Below are 12,111 nucleotides of genomic sequence, written 5' to 3'. Positions count from 1 at the left end.
ATATCAGGCATTGAATAAAGTGATTTTCAGCAAGAGTACAGCCAGCAACTTGCAGTGACTGTAACTTATAACTGTTTCTTTGAAACTAATTTTTGCTAGGCTTACGTGTAAACAGAAATACATTTGCCTGATACAAATCTTGCAAAACACAAATGACAAAGAAATAAAGAGGCTTTTTACTGGTTTCCAGATGACTTTTCATTTCATTCTGTCTGAAAGGAATACAGTTTCCAGGAATACTTAGTTGTTAAATGTATTGGTACAAAAAGAGCTTTTGTGAGATGCCTTTCCTTCAAAGACAGGTAGGGAATCTTCTACATTAAGTTATCAGCTCTTTTTGTGCTGCTGTTGTTGTTGGGTTTTTTAATATGTTTTTCATTCCAGCCTAAATTCTGCAATATTCTGCATTAGTATTTTGCTGGTTTTGAAGATATTATAAATAATAAAAACTAGAATTGCAGTATGAAAAAGTTGAGCAGGAGTGTTTATGCAATATAGTTATGATATTATATTTTTTCCCTTTCCTTTTTCTTTATTTCAGTGCTGATGATAGCTTTGCATGTCTAGTGTGGTTCATTTGCAGTTAGATGAAGCACTGTCAAATGATCCTGCTGCAGTCATATAAAACTTATGCAATAAACATTTGAGCATCTTTATCCCTTTTCTTTTTTCACATTAGCCTATTGCTTAGCTTTTTAAATACCCAGAAACACTTTCATCTGATGACATTGCACAGTTAGTGTCACAAAAGAAAACAGAAATATATTAGAATCTTTGCCTGCAAAACCCAACATATTGGCAAATAGTCAGTGTTCATTTTATATATTAAATTTTCTTTGATGCCATGAATTTCACTGTTTCCTGACTTCTATTAAAAATGCATAAACTTTCTGATTAGTTTATCACAATGTGGAACCAAACAACTGGGTATGACAAAATGTAATTTTGCTGCAGAAGAGCCGTTCCCTTGATACAGTGGCTGGGATCACCCAGTCAAAGCCAGAGTAAAGGTTAGGAAATACATCACAGTCAGTATGGCAGAAGGCATTTGATAAAACCACAAATAACCTTATCCTTCCAATGATTTCAAAATGGGAGGGAGGGAAAGAAAGAAATTGAAACAGAAAGCTTGTTCAGAGCATGAAAGCTACTTTCAAGAAGCATTTTTTTTCACTTTTCTGCATCAATGCTTCTCAGTTATTAATTTTTTCTGCTTAATGAATGCAGACTTTCTGTAGGAAAAGAGAAACAAATAAGACTTTCCAAGATGAAAATTCCTTGATGCTTTGAGTTAAAAATAATTAAACTCTAAAACACAGATTTCCTATGCGTATACAGATAGTGACATATATGAATTGATTTTGATTGCACTAGCAGTGAGGTAAACCAAATAACCACAATGGTAAAAAATACTTTCCTTGGTTAAATAAAATGCTGCCAATAATAACACTACAGATCTTAAATACTATATTTGCAGTCCCACTGAGAAAGAAAATGAGTTTTCACACTTACATGTAAGAAATATGATCTTGTGTAGGACAAAGCTTGAGTTATGGGACATAGCAAGAGACAGTGTGGTTCTGCTGGCCAGGGGAATGTAGGAATAACACTATAGATTTAGGTAGAAATTACTGATGGTCAGCTGAGTGGCACAAGACTATTTGGACTGAAGAGTCAAAGATCAGATGTCATGCTAGCCATGTTGCTCCCTTCTCTGTTGTTGACTGCAGATTTTTAGTCACAATAGCCAAGTAACTAACCCTGAACCAGATGGCATTCTTATTGCTTAAAATCTATGTTTTTAAAAATATATACTGCAAAATATATTTGTTTCATGGTATACGTTGGTTAACATTGCTTTATGGATCAGGGCCCTTAAAGGGGAGATCTTAAAGAAGAGATCTTGTACTTTTTTGGTCATTTTAATTAGTTTCTCAACATTAAATTTAGCATCACCATTGCAGTAACACAGAGCTTTGCTTTTAATTATATCAAAACTTAGAAATTTCATCACATGGCCATAAAACACAAATACTGTTGCATATGACTTATTTCCCAAAGTAGTAATAGTGCTTGTTTCTCTCTGAGTAGCAAAAATAATATTACAGAGGACATAATGAATAATTCAAGAAGTCTGATTTAACACCAGGATTATTTCTGGCATCCAGTATCTGTGAATAGCATATTAATAGCATATACCAATTTTTATGACTGAATGATAGAAATAATGAACTGGCAATGAGCCTTTGTAATTCCTGGCCAAAAATGTGTTCTGTTCTCTAAGTCTAATAAATTTTATGTGTAAGATTAAGCAATTCAGTGACTTGGATTGCAGGCTAAAACACTGGCTTTTGCTTTATTTTCGACTGCTGTGTGAATTTACATAAGACTCATGACTGGTTATCATGATGGCCATAAGGAAGTAAAACATTCCTTATTATATAATTATGCACCATGTAAATGTAAAGTATATGTATGTCATAAAAATGTTATGTGACATTCAGAAACATGGTATGAATCCTGTAGCAGAAATAAAGCAATATTCTGGCTTTTGTCTTCCCCAGGTTTGACAGGTAGGACTCAAGACTTTCAGAGCTGGTTCAAGTTTATCAGCAGTATGAATAACAGAAGAGACTACCAGTAGAGGACCCCTGGAAAACAAGGTCTGCTGCTGCTATTTTTCCTTCATTCCACACCATAACATCCTTCCTCGGCAGTAGCCAGCCTGGCTTTTCCTCCTGTACAGCGGGAGGAGAAACCATCTCTGTTCTGCTGGTGAGTGCCAGCATGGTGCCCGGAGTAACTCTTTCGTGTGTCCAGATCTGAAGACAGTTTGAGAAGAAAGCTGACATTCCTTAAACCCATTAACTGCACCATATGCATTTCTTTTTAAAATCATCTCTCAGCCATATGTACTACAGTCCCGAAATAGGGTTACAAATGCAGAGCTAAATCTTTTCAAAATGTTATAAATATTCCTACTAAACTCTACAGCAAATACAAACATGAATGCAGCAGAAGAGATCAGTAGATGCAAATAGCTGCTCCTAATCAGTAAGCTGTTCTTCATTTAATTGTATATCCAAGTAAGGACCAAACCAGGACCAGGACAAATTTAGGACCCCCTGTATGGTTAGCATTTTTTTATGTCAGACTATATCTGGATCTGTACTAGGGTGAATTTCTGCAGTAACTTTTGCCTGTTAAAGAAAGAAACAAAGACTGCAGGATAGTCAAACAGACCTGCCTCTGAAGAATTAAGAAAGCCAGAAAGAAAATTTTAAAACCTTCAGCCTAAGTTTATTTTTTACTTCATGTAACTAACAGAAAGCCATTTCTGTGCTAATCTGTTCATCAGGTGCAGTTTGTTTAGACCAGAACAGAAGCCTGTTCAGTTAGTTATCCTCACCATTACTGTAATTATCATTAGAAATAATAAGATTCTATCCCTCTGCTGAGACCATACTTACATGTGTACACAGTGCCCTCAAGAAAGAAAAAATAAGTTAACAGGAAATAATTATTTAATATTATAATTTGTATAGGGACATAGCAGTTAATGCTTAAATGTGTGAAGATGATGAGTCTCAACTACATGTCATATCAAATCTATAAATTAATTATTACTTGTTATGCTGCTCTACTCCTCCATCAAGCCTAGTATAATTTAGGGAATATGCATGACTATTTTCCATTAAAGCAGTAATTCATGAGGTAGATCTGAGGCATTCAGTAGTGTAGCCAATTCATTTACCCCAGTCCTTAAATACAGGCCATGTCTCATACCTCTCAGGTCTCTCATTGATCTCACCCCCAGCCACTGTGCTCCCAGGAAACAATTCTAAAAAGCATGAAGTGAAATGTACAGCATTACTGCTGTTTGCCATAGTTCACTGAAAAGGAACAAATAATAATAGAGAATTTCTTTAGAGGTGTTATGTAGTTCCCATGCTAAACAATATTGTTTTTAAGATGTATGTACAACTGGGCAAAGTGTAACATATGTTTTATAATCACTGCAAAACAGAAAATTCCTTTATGTGAAGGTAAACCGGTTTCTTTCTCATCTTTCCTATCCATGGCTGATATGAAAGGTTGCTTCTTGGCAATGCTGTGAATCCAGAGTAAGTGAAAATAGAAATTGTCCATATGTCCATTAGCCGATATCTAAAAGAGTTTTATAATTTTTTTATTATTTTGATAGTTCTCCAAATAAGAAACTAAACACATGTGGTAGAGATGAAGTGTAACTATACCTAAAAGAGTTTACTATCTTTAATCCCCAAATGCCCAAATATTTGAATGTTGGGAAAATTTAAATACACAGCAGAAATCTAGTCTGAAGTTGGGCTTAGCATTGATTCCCACCTCTGTGAAACCTTTTTCTAGGCCATTTTCCTCTGAACTTGATTTCTGTTCCACCATACACAGATAAATAACTGCTTTCATCCACAGCAAACTAGTCTTGCTGAGCACAACTATGGATGAAATTATTCTATATTTTCTCTCAGCTATGCAAGGAAATCATGACTCTAAATAGAAAATATCTCTCATTTTCAGATTTGTCCATTTGATTGATACTTTTATGTTACTTTTTGCTGTTTATCATGTTCTGTCATGGTTACTGTAAACATTAGAAATTTTTCTTCTAAAAGCTGTTTGGAAATCAGAAGGCATTATGTGCTTAAGTATATTTTTACTTATGGGGAAAAGCCACAGAAGAGCAACAGAAGAAAAAAAAAAAAAAACACCACCAGCATACCTGAACTTGAAGAATCTACTGCTGTGGACAATTTCTTATTGTTGAAAGCACAAAGCAGTAGAATTTTTTTTCTTCTTTTTTTTTTTTGGTTATGCAACTGAAATTTTACCTGTCTTGTTTTAGCAAATAGGGTGGAAATTGTTATTCTACCCTGGCCAGTCCATGGACTTTCCAGTGGACATTCATATTGCAAGCTAAATTTAATTTGAGTATGACAGACTGGATCCTCCTTGTGTGGAGCAGAAATCTCCTATAAAAATAACAGCTGTAAGTGCAGTACCTTAAAACTTATACCTGTAAAGTCCAGCAATGTGCACAACAATACACATATAAAATCTTCAGAACTCAACTTTCATTTCCCTGGTTTTCTCAAAGATTGCAAGGGCCACTCTTCTTTAATATGAGATCCTTTTTTATTTTCTTCTAAATCACAGCTCTCTTCACTTTCTCAAATTGCTAATTGATTCTTACATTTCTTTTACAGCTGCAATTGCTTTTTGCCGCTTTACACAACTCCATCCAAGCCAAGAATCCAGCCAATCTATCCTCCCACTTGGAAGTAAGAATCCAAAAGGAATGAGAATAGCAAGCCTTTGCTACAAGATATGTTCAGTTTGCATTGAAAATACTTCCCAAACGGAGACATAGACGTCACTGTGCGACTTCTACTAGTATGTAGCCTAATTCTTACCTTCATACATTTCTGCACACTCAAAAAGCTGAAGACTGATTTTTGGCACTTAGTACTGGACTGCAAAAAGTTCAGGAATACAACTATATATTATACAATATTATACATATTATAAAATGAGTCATTAGTCTTCATTGTTATTATTACTATTTTAATACTATGAGAAAAATATCTATGTTACACAGACATTCTATGCCACTATATCATTACTAAGAATATTAAGGTACCTCTAAAGTAAACTGTAAAAGGTCATTTTTCACATCACATTCATTTCTCAATATTTTAGCAAGTGCATTTTGAGCTCATGTTGCCATTTCCCAAAACATCCACACAGGAGATGTAAAACATTCCAGTATATCTGATTGTTGCTACCAGATGCTCTGTGTGGGAAACGTAGAATGTTATTTAATACTTCCTCAGAGATGGCAAACAGATGGTTTAATGCACTCTTGAAATGTTTGTGCTTGAGATCCAATTATTTTTGTTCAGTTAACAGTCAACTTTCAGGGTAGAATGATGTAACATTCCTCATCTTAGGGCCATAGACTGTAGCAGTCTAACATATAAACATTGTTATACAGCTTGTTTAAGATTCAACCTTTGTTTAAGGTTTTAACTTTCCCTACCCAGCAACTCTTTCTTACAGAACTCTAGAAGTTTTCTTTTTTAATTGTATGCTAAACAGTTATAGTTGCTGATGCTTCCAACTTAATGCCTTTGGATGATGCTTACATTAAGAGCAACTTGATAAACCTACCATTTTATCAAACTGCCCCTGAACACAGCTCCTGACAGAGCTGAAGGCTTTCCCTGAGCATTTTGTGTGGCATGTCCTACGGTATTTCCCCTTCAATTCATCAGCGTGAGTTTGGTCTTGCACCTGAAACATCGTTCAGATGCTTGGTCTCCACTCACTGCTTTACCAAGTACTCTGACAAGCCATTTCTGGTGAGTGGTCTGCTGCCTGCATTGTTTGTGAGACCCAGCCGGTGACATCCAGCCAGCTGACTGAGCTGTCAGCCTGTGTGACACCCACTGGTACCGCAAATCGTGGTGACACAGGCAGTGATATGTATGAGCTTGTAGTAAGGAAGCATGCAGGGTTTTGAATCTGACAGCTTCTTTGAACAATGATTTTAATAGTAACCAGTTTCTGGTTTTATAAAAGTCAATAGTCAATAACAACATATTTCTGAGTATGAGTTTTCTTTGCCAATAACACGAGGAATTTTCCTCATGCCATCACTCTGTCCTTTGTACAGCCACCTTATTGATTTTATGACGTTTCATTTAGATGAGAATTTTTGTGTTTCTTTTCATAAAATACAACAGTATATGCATAGATGCATAGAATTAAAAATTCAGAATTATATGTATAATATTATTGATATGTTAATTGCATGCCAAGACTATGCAAATAGCAAAGTTCATAGGCTATATTTGATCACTTCTAAGATTTCTTCACCCACTTGTCAATGCAGAAAATACCTTCTTCTTTCAGTCATGACTTCAGTAAGGTCACATTTAATACGACTTGTGGCAACAAGGTTTTTATCAATTGTTGTGTACTTTTGAGACTCAGGTTACTCCAGGCAGTTATTCCAACTCTCCTTATCACCACCCTCACATTACAGCAGAATTTAGAATAACCAAAGAAGATAGATGAAGCACCATCCTGATAAAGAAAGTACACAGTTTGTACATTAGGATGTGAAATGTTTGATTGGCATTAGACCCACGGTCTTGTATCAGTATAGTGATGTACAGTAAAGGAATAACAGTGTAGGATGCAGATCGTGAACCAAGCTGTTATGAAGGTGTGTGGTCTGCCTTCTTTACTGTTGGAGGTTTTGATGAGGAAAACTTGGTTTTAGAGGGACACTGCAATAAACAGTGAACAAACTCAAGATGTAGCAAGCTAGATTTTTTAAATTTTTTTTTTGTTAGTTGACTTGAAGAGTTAGAAACAAAAGATAACCTGTTCAAGGTAAGTTTTTGAGAGACTCAAAAGAGGAACTTAGACATGTCATCTTCTTCACTTCACTTCACTTGCCAAAGACAAGATAAGCTGTCCCAAATTATTCTTGACAGATGTCTGCCAGTCTCTTAAAACCTTCTAATGCTGGAGACAGCATTTTCCTAGGCAGTCTATTCTACTGCCTGGCCATCCTTCCAGTTAGAAAGGTTTTATTCTCTAAGTTCTAAGATAAATACATTTTGTATGTTCAAATGCCTTCCTCCCATGTTTACCTGACTGCATGTATAGATGTACATACAGTAATTATATTCCTATACAGTCCCTTTTTTTGCTCTCTGAGAAAGCGGGTCATTTAGATCTGTAGCCTGCATTCACTTTCTTGATTTTTATTAACTATGAATGATAAAACGGTAGAAAATATTACAGATGACATACTACTAATGCCTTGCACTCAATACTGAAAGTATTATGCCTGATATGTCATCTATTCACTCTTTTCTTGGCTGCAGAAGAATCACATTGGTTTTAGATAACATATATAACATTAAAAAATATACTTACAAATTTATTTTCTGGTTTTTTCTAAATTAAGAATTCATGGGTTTAGCACCATTTTCTTTCATAGTTTGCTTTTTCTGCTGTTGAAAGTATTCTCATTTATATGATCAATCCTCAAGGCAATCATAGTATTTTCAGTTTTTTGCAATCTGTTATCAGTCTTTAGTGGCAGTACTTCCTTTAAATTTGTGACAGCAACAAATAGAGTAATATAATGTTGCTTTTCAGTGTTGTGGTCGTTAAGAATTGTTTTCAAGTTTTTTCAAGGTTTAAATTTTTTTTAGGAACTTTACTAGCGACCTCTCTCCAGCCTTATCTTTCCTTTTTTTTAAAAAAATCTTATTCATTTTATACATTACAAATCTTACACAAATGCTAAAGCTTTCTAGTCTAATATTTAGTACTAAATCCAATGGTTTAGTAAAATCTAGATAGTACTACTGGCATTCCCTTGTTTAGAAAATCAGTTGTTTTATCAAAGTGGTATCAGTTTAATGTGACACAATCTTCCTTTGTTAGCATGTTGCTTATGGAGGGAGGGTGAAATCAAGTGATTGTCCCAAAACAATGATGAACATGACAGTATTTTACATAAGTCTTTAACACTCAGAACAAAACCCTAATAAAACATCCATTAAAGCAAGCATGAAAATTCAGATTTGTTAGGAGAGAACACACAGCACTCAACACAGTTTAAGCTACTTATTACAAGCCATTTATTAGAAACTATATAATTCTGTACATGAGATCTATGTGTAACTAGCTCAGTGTGAGAATCTTCAGATTTCTGAAATAGCTAGAAAACACAGGGCACATTCAAAGGCTGATACAGCAATATTAACATAAATATTCTTTTACTATATTCTATTGTTTCATTCAGTGATCTACTTGTTCATTAGAAACATGATTATTTGGCTTCAATGATGGGGTGGGGAGTGTTTCTCCCAAGTTATGCACACAGTATGTCTTTTTTGCGTCCATGCTCAGAATATCAACACTGACTGAAATTCTATACCCAATTTGGGTTGAACCAAGTTAGGCTACAACTTGAACAGCTAAAGACAATATGATGCCTTTTTCTAGAAAAAAGAACAAAACAAAATCCCTCATACTGATGGGCAACATTTTCATAGCAAATCTAAAGACAGGGAATATATTTTGAGAATGTAGAGAATGGAACCTTGCACAAAATTTTACTGTTTGTTTCTTATCAAATGAGAGAACCAGGGAGATTGAAAAGAAGTGAAAAAATTCATGGCACTTTATCATACCTCCTTTAACTCTGATATAAAACATTGTTCATCATTCTGTGATCTCTTTTTTACAGGTTTAATGAAAATAAATTAAAATAAAAAGCAATTTTAAAAGAAGAAAAAATAATTTTAAAAATACCCCACACTTACTCTTTTTACATTGAAAATTTAGTTAAATTCCATCAGCTGGATCTGAGAGTGGTACATTATTTCATCTCTATGCAGGTGGGTTTTGATTATTCTTTTTCCCAATGGAATTCAGCTTTGTTCTTGGTGACTTGAAATTTGTATGGAGAATGAGATTAAGAATCAAAATAAGAACAAGATTGAAAAGAATGAAAGGAAAAGCAAAATAAAAATCTGATTTGCTATTGGAAATCTTTAGTTACAGTCTATTGGAAGAGTATAGTGATTAACAAGAATTATTCTCCATACAAGTAAACAAAGAGGAGTTTTTGTTATTGTTTACAATAGCATCCTCATTAGATAACATAAACCAAATGCTTTATAAGCCTCTTCAAATCAAACATTTTTACCAGGTACTTTAATTGCTGATAGTTAGGAAACCATGAAATAAATTACAAGTTGCCCTAGCATGATTTAAACTTGTTATGAGATTTGCCACAAACAAAAGAAATATTTCTCTGCTGGATTTCTTTCTGCATCATTTACTCCCTGCAGTTTAGTGCAGATTAATGTGTTCAAAGACTGATTGCCGTAATTACTCTGCCCTGCTGCTCTTCTGTATTATGCAAACAAATGCAAAAGATGAAAGAGAGAAAATGGACAAGAATAGAGAATTTTAGGCTCTCTTAATTTCCGACTTAAAATATCAGATAATGAATAAAAGTTTAAACTTTCAACCAAACTTGAGTGTAGTTCACAAAGATGATTATACATCTCATTAGTTCTTTTTTCATGTTTTTTTCAATGACATTTTATGTAATTATTTTCCATTAAAATTACTTTTTTTGCAATTCATTCTCTTAATTTAGAAAACTTGGAACTCTAATGGACTTTCAGTGTTGGAAAATTTTAAGTTATTTTGAAAAACTACCTCCAAATATTTGCTTGCTGTTAGCAATAATCAATGGAAATTGTTCATTTACATTTCAGTTACAGGAAATTACCATAATAGTTTATTGTTGCTTTTTTATTCCAAGAGATAGCAAAATAAGAAAATGTTTAAAATCTGAAATAAGGCTGTAAAATGCATCAGGAAATTTGGAATGATAATCCCATAATTCCTACTAGGAGTATGCTGGCATTTTGTATATTGCATGTGTGTTTATAATCTTAATGTCCATACACCCTAATGAAATCACTGATACCTTTTTCTGACTACATCTCTCTAGCACACTGTAAGAAATCTGATCTAACATCCCCGTTTCAGGCAAAAGGCTGCCGTTGCTGACATCCAGACATCTCTAACAATGTTTCTGTGGCCCTATGAATCCTTGCTTTGTGGAAATCAGCTGAAACTCTCCCACTGACCTCTTTTTCATTTTTTCATATGGGTTACAATCTATTGTTGTTTATGGTTTACATAAATCTGATAGCTATGGCAAGGAAGCAGCTGACAAGATGTATGCTTATTACTGTTTCCCCCTTCCTTTTAACTTTTCTGAGTCTGAATGAAGATAGGAACATGAAGTGGGGATTGTTGTACTTTCCATTTCTTGTTGTTTGTATGTTCTTCCTTGGGTAATTATCAAAGAACAAGGTTTAGTGAATTTTTGTAGTGGGCATTAGGTATCCTGTAATATAAATTCTCCCGTTTCCATGATACAAAAGACATTCTTTTTGGGAGGACATAAAAAGATCTTACAGTGTTGAAAGCATATTTGGGATTAAATTTCAAGTTACACATGGTAGAAAAATATCTTTTCTTCATTTCTTTTGTAAATATTTTTCACTATGTTTGTGCACTATGTCATTGAAATTTCTACTAAATACTGTTTTCTACTGAGCTTTTAAATATTTTTTAAATTCAGTTACAGTACTGATCTTTAAAAAAATAATACAGCACAAACTAGAAGTTAATATATCATTTCAAGAAAGAAAGAAAGAAAGAAAAACAAATCAGTAAAATTTATTCTTGGAGCAAAGTACTGAGAAATCGCAAACTTGTTTTTCTGCCAGAGGGAGCTGTGTGTTAAAGTCATTGCCAGTCAGTGTGGACTCAGATAAGGGCACATATTGTCCCTTATAGGATTAGGAGAACTCTATGTCTGCTTTATCGAATTGCTTCCTTTGGGACATATATCTGACTTACATTTGTCTCCCCTTTCCCATGCATTAAACTGCAAGACCAGATTATCTTCTTGTGTGTCTCAAGTAATTTATGGAAAATGTGACAAATTCAGTTAAAGCTTTCTACTTTTTTTTTTTTTTTTTTAAATTGTACAATGACGTTTGTTTCATTTTTGTACTAAGGAAACAAAAAACCACCACAAACCAAAACAACCCAAACCCAACCCAAAACACTACAAAACAAAAAACCAAACCAAAGTACAGAATTTCTATGAAGCTGTCAGTCTGATGAATGTACCTCACTCTGTAAATGCAAAATGAATATTTGGGGTGCAAGTCTCAGGAAAACTGTTTGTTTTCAGAAATCCCTAGATATTACAGGCCCTGAATGCTTCTAGCAGACATTTTCAAACAAAGGTAAAAGCCATATATCAGTGGCCAACAAAGGCATTGAATAAATCAACTGGACTTATTTGGCCTGTTCTGTCTTGCCTGCTTTGTAGCCCAAAGTCTATCTGCACATAAAAAAAACCTTTTTATATTTTTTTCAATAACGAGGAGGCTTACCACTGAAAATTCACCTGTTGGGAAACTTGCATCTCAACCAGAATACCAA

The 12,111-nt window shown here is 34.2% G+C and overlaps 1 long non-coding RNA gene across 6 annotated transcripts in view; it reads left to right on the top strand.

Annotated features, from left to right (window-relative positions):
- LOC121082992 overlaps positions 1–11,558 on the top strand; it is a 67,204-nt gene extending 55,646 nt beyond the window's left edge. For 2 of the 6 annotated variants that reach the window (XR_005826202.1, XR_005826204.1), the window contains exons 6-7: positions 220–302; positions 2,574–11,558. This is a non-coding gene — a long non-coding RNA (uncharacterized LOC121082992). The remainder of the gene's footprint in view (positions 1–219; positions 303–2,573) is intronic. The other 4 variants (XR_005826203.1, XR_005826207.1, XR_005826206.1 and 1 more) reach the window with 4 other exon arrangements.
- The last annotated feature ends 553 nt before the right edge of the window (positions 11,559–12,111 follow it).

Source organism: Falco naumanni, chromosome 2 (assembly GCF_017639655.2).
Source record: "Falco naumanni isolate bFalNau1 chromosome 2, bFalNau1.pat, whole genome shotgun sequence".
NCBI lineage: Eukaryota > Metazoa > Chordata > Aves > Falconiformes > Falconidae > Falco > Falco naumanni.
This window is presented reverse-complemented; position numbering and strand designations above follow the sequence as displayed.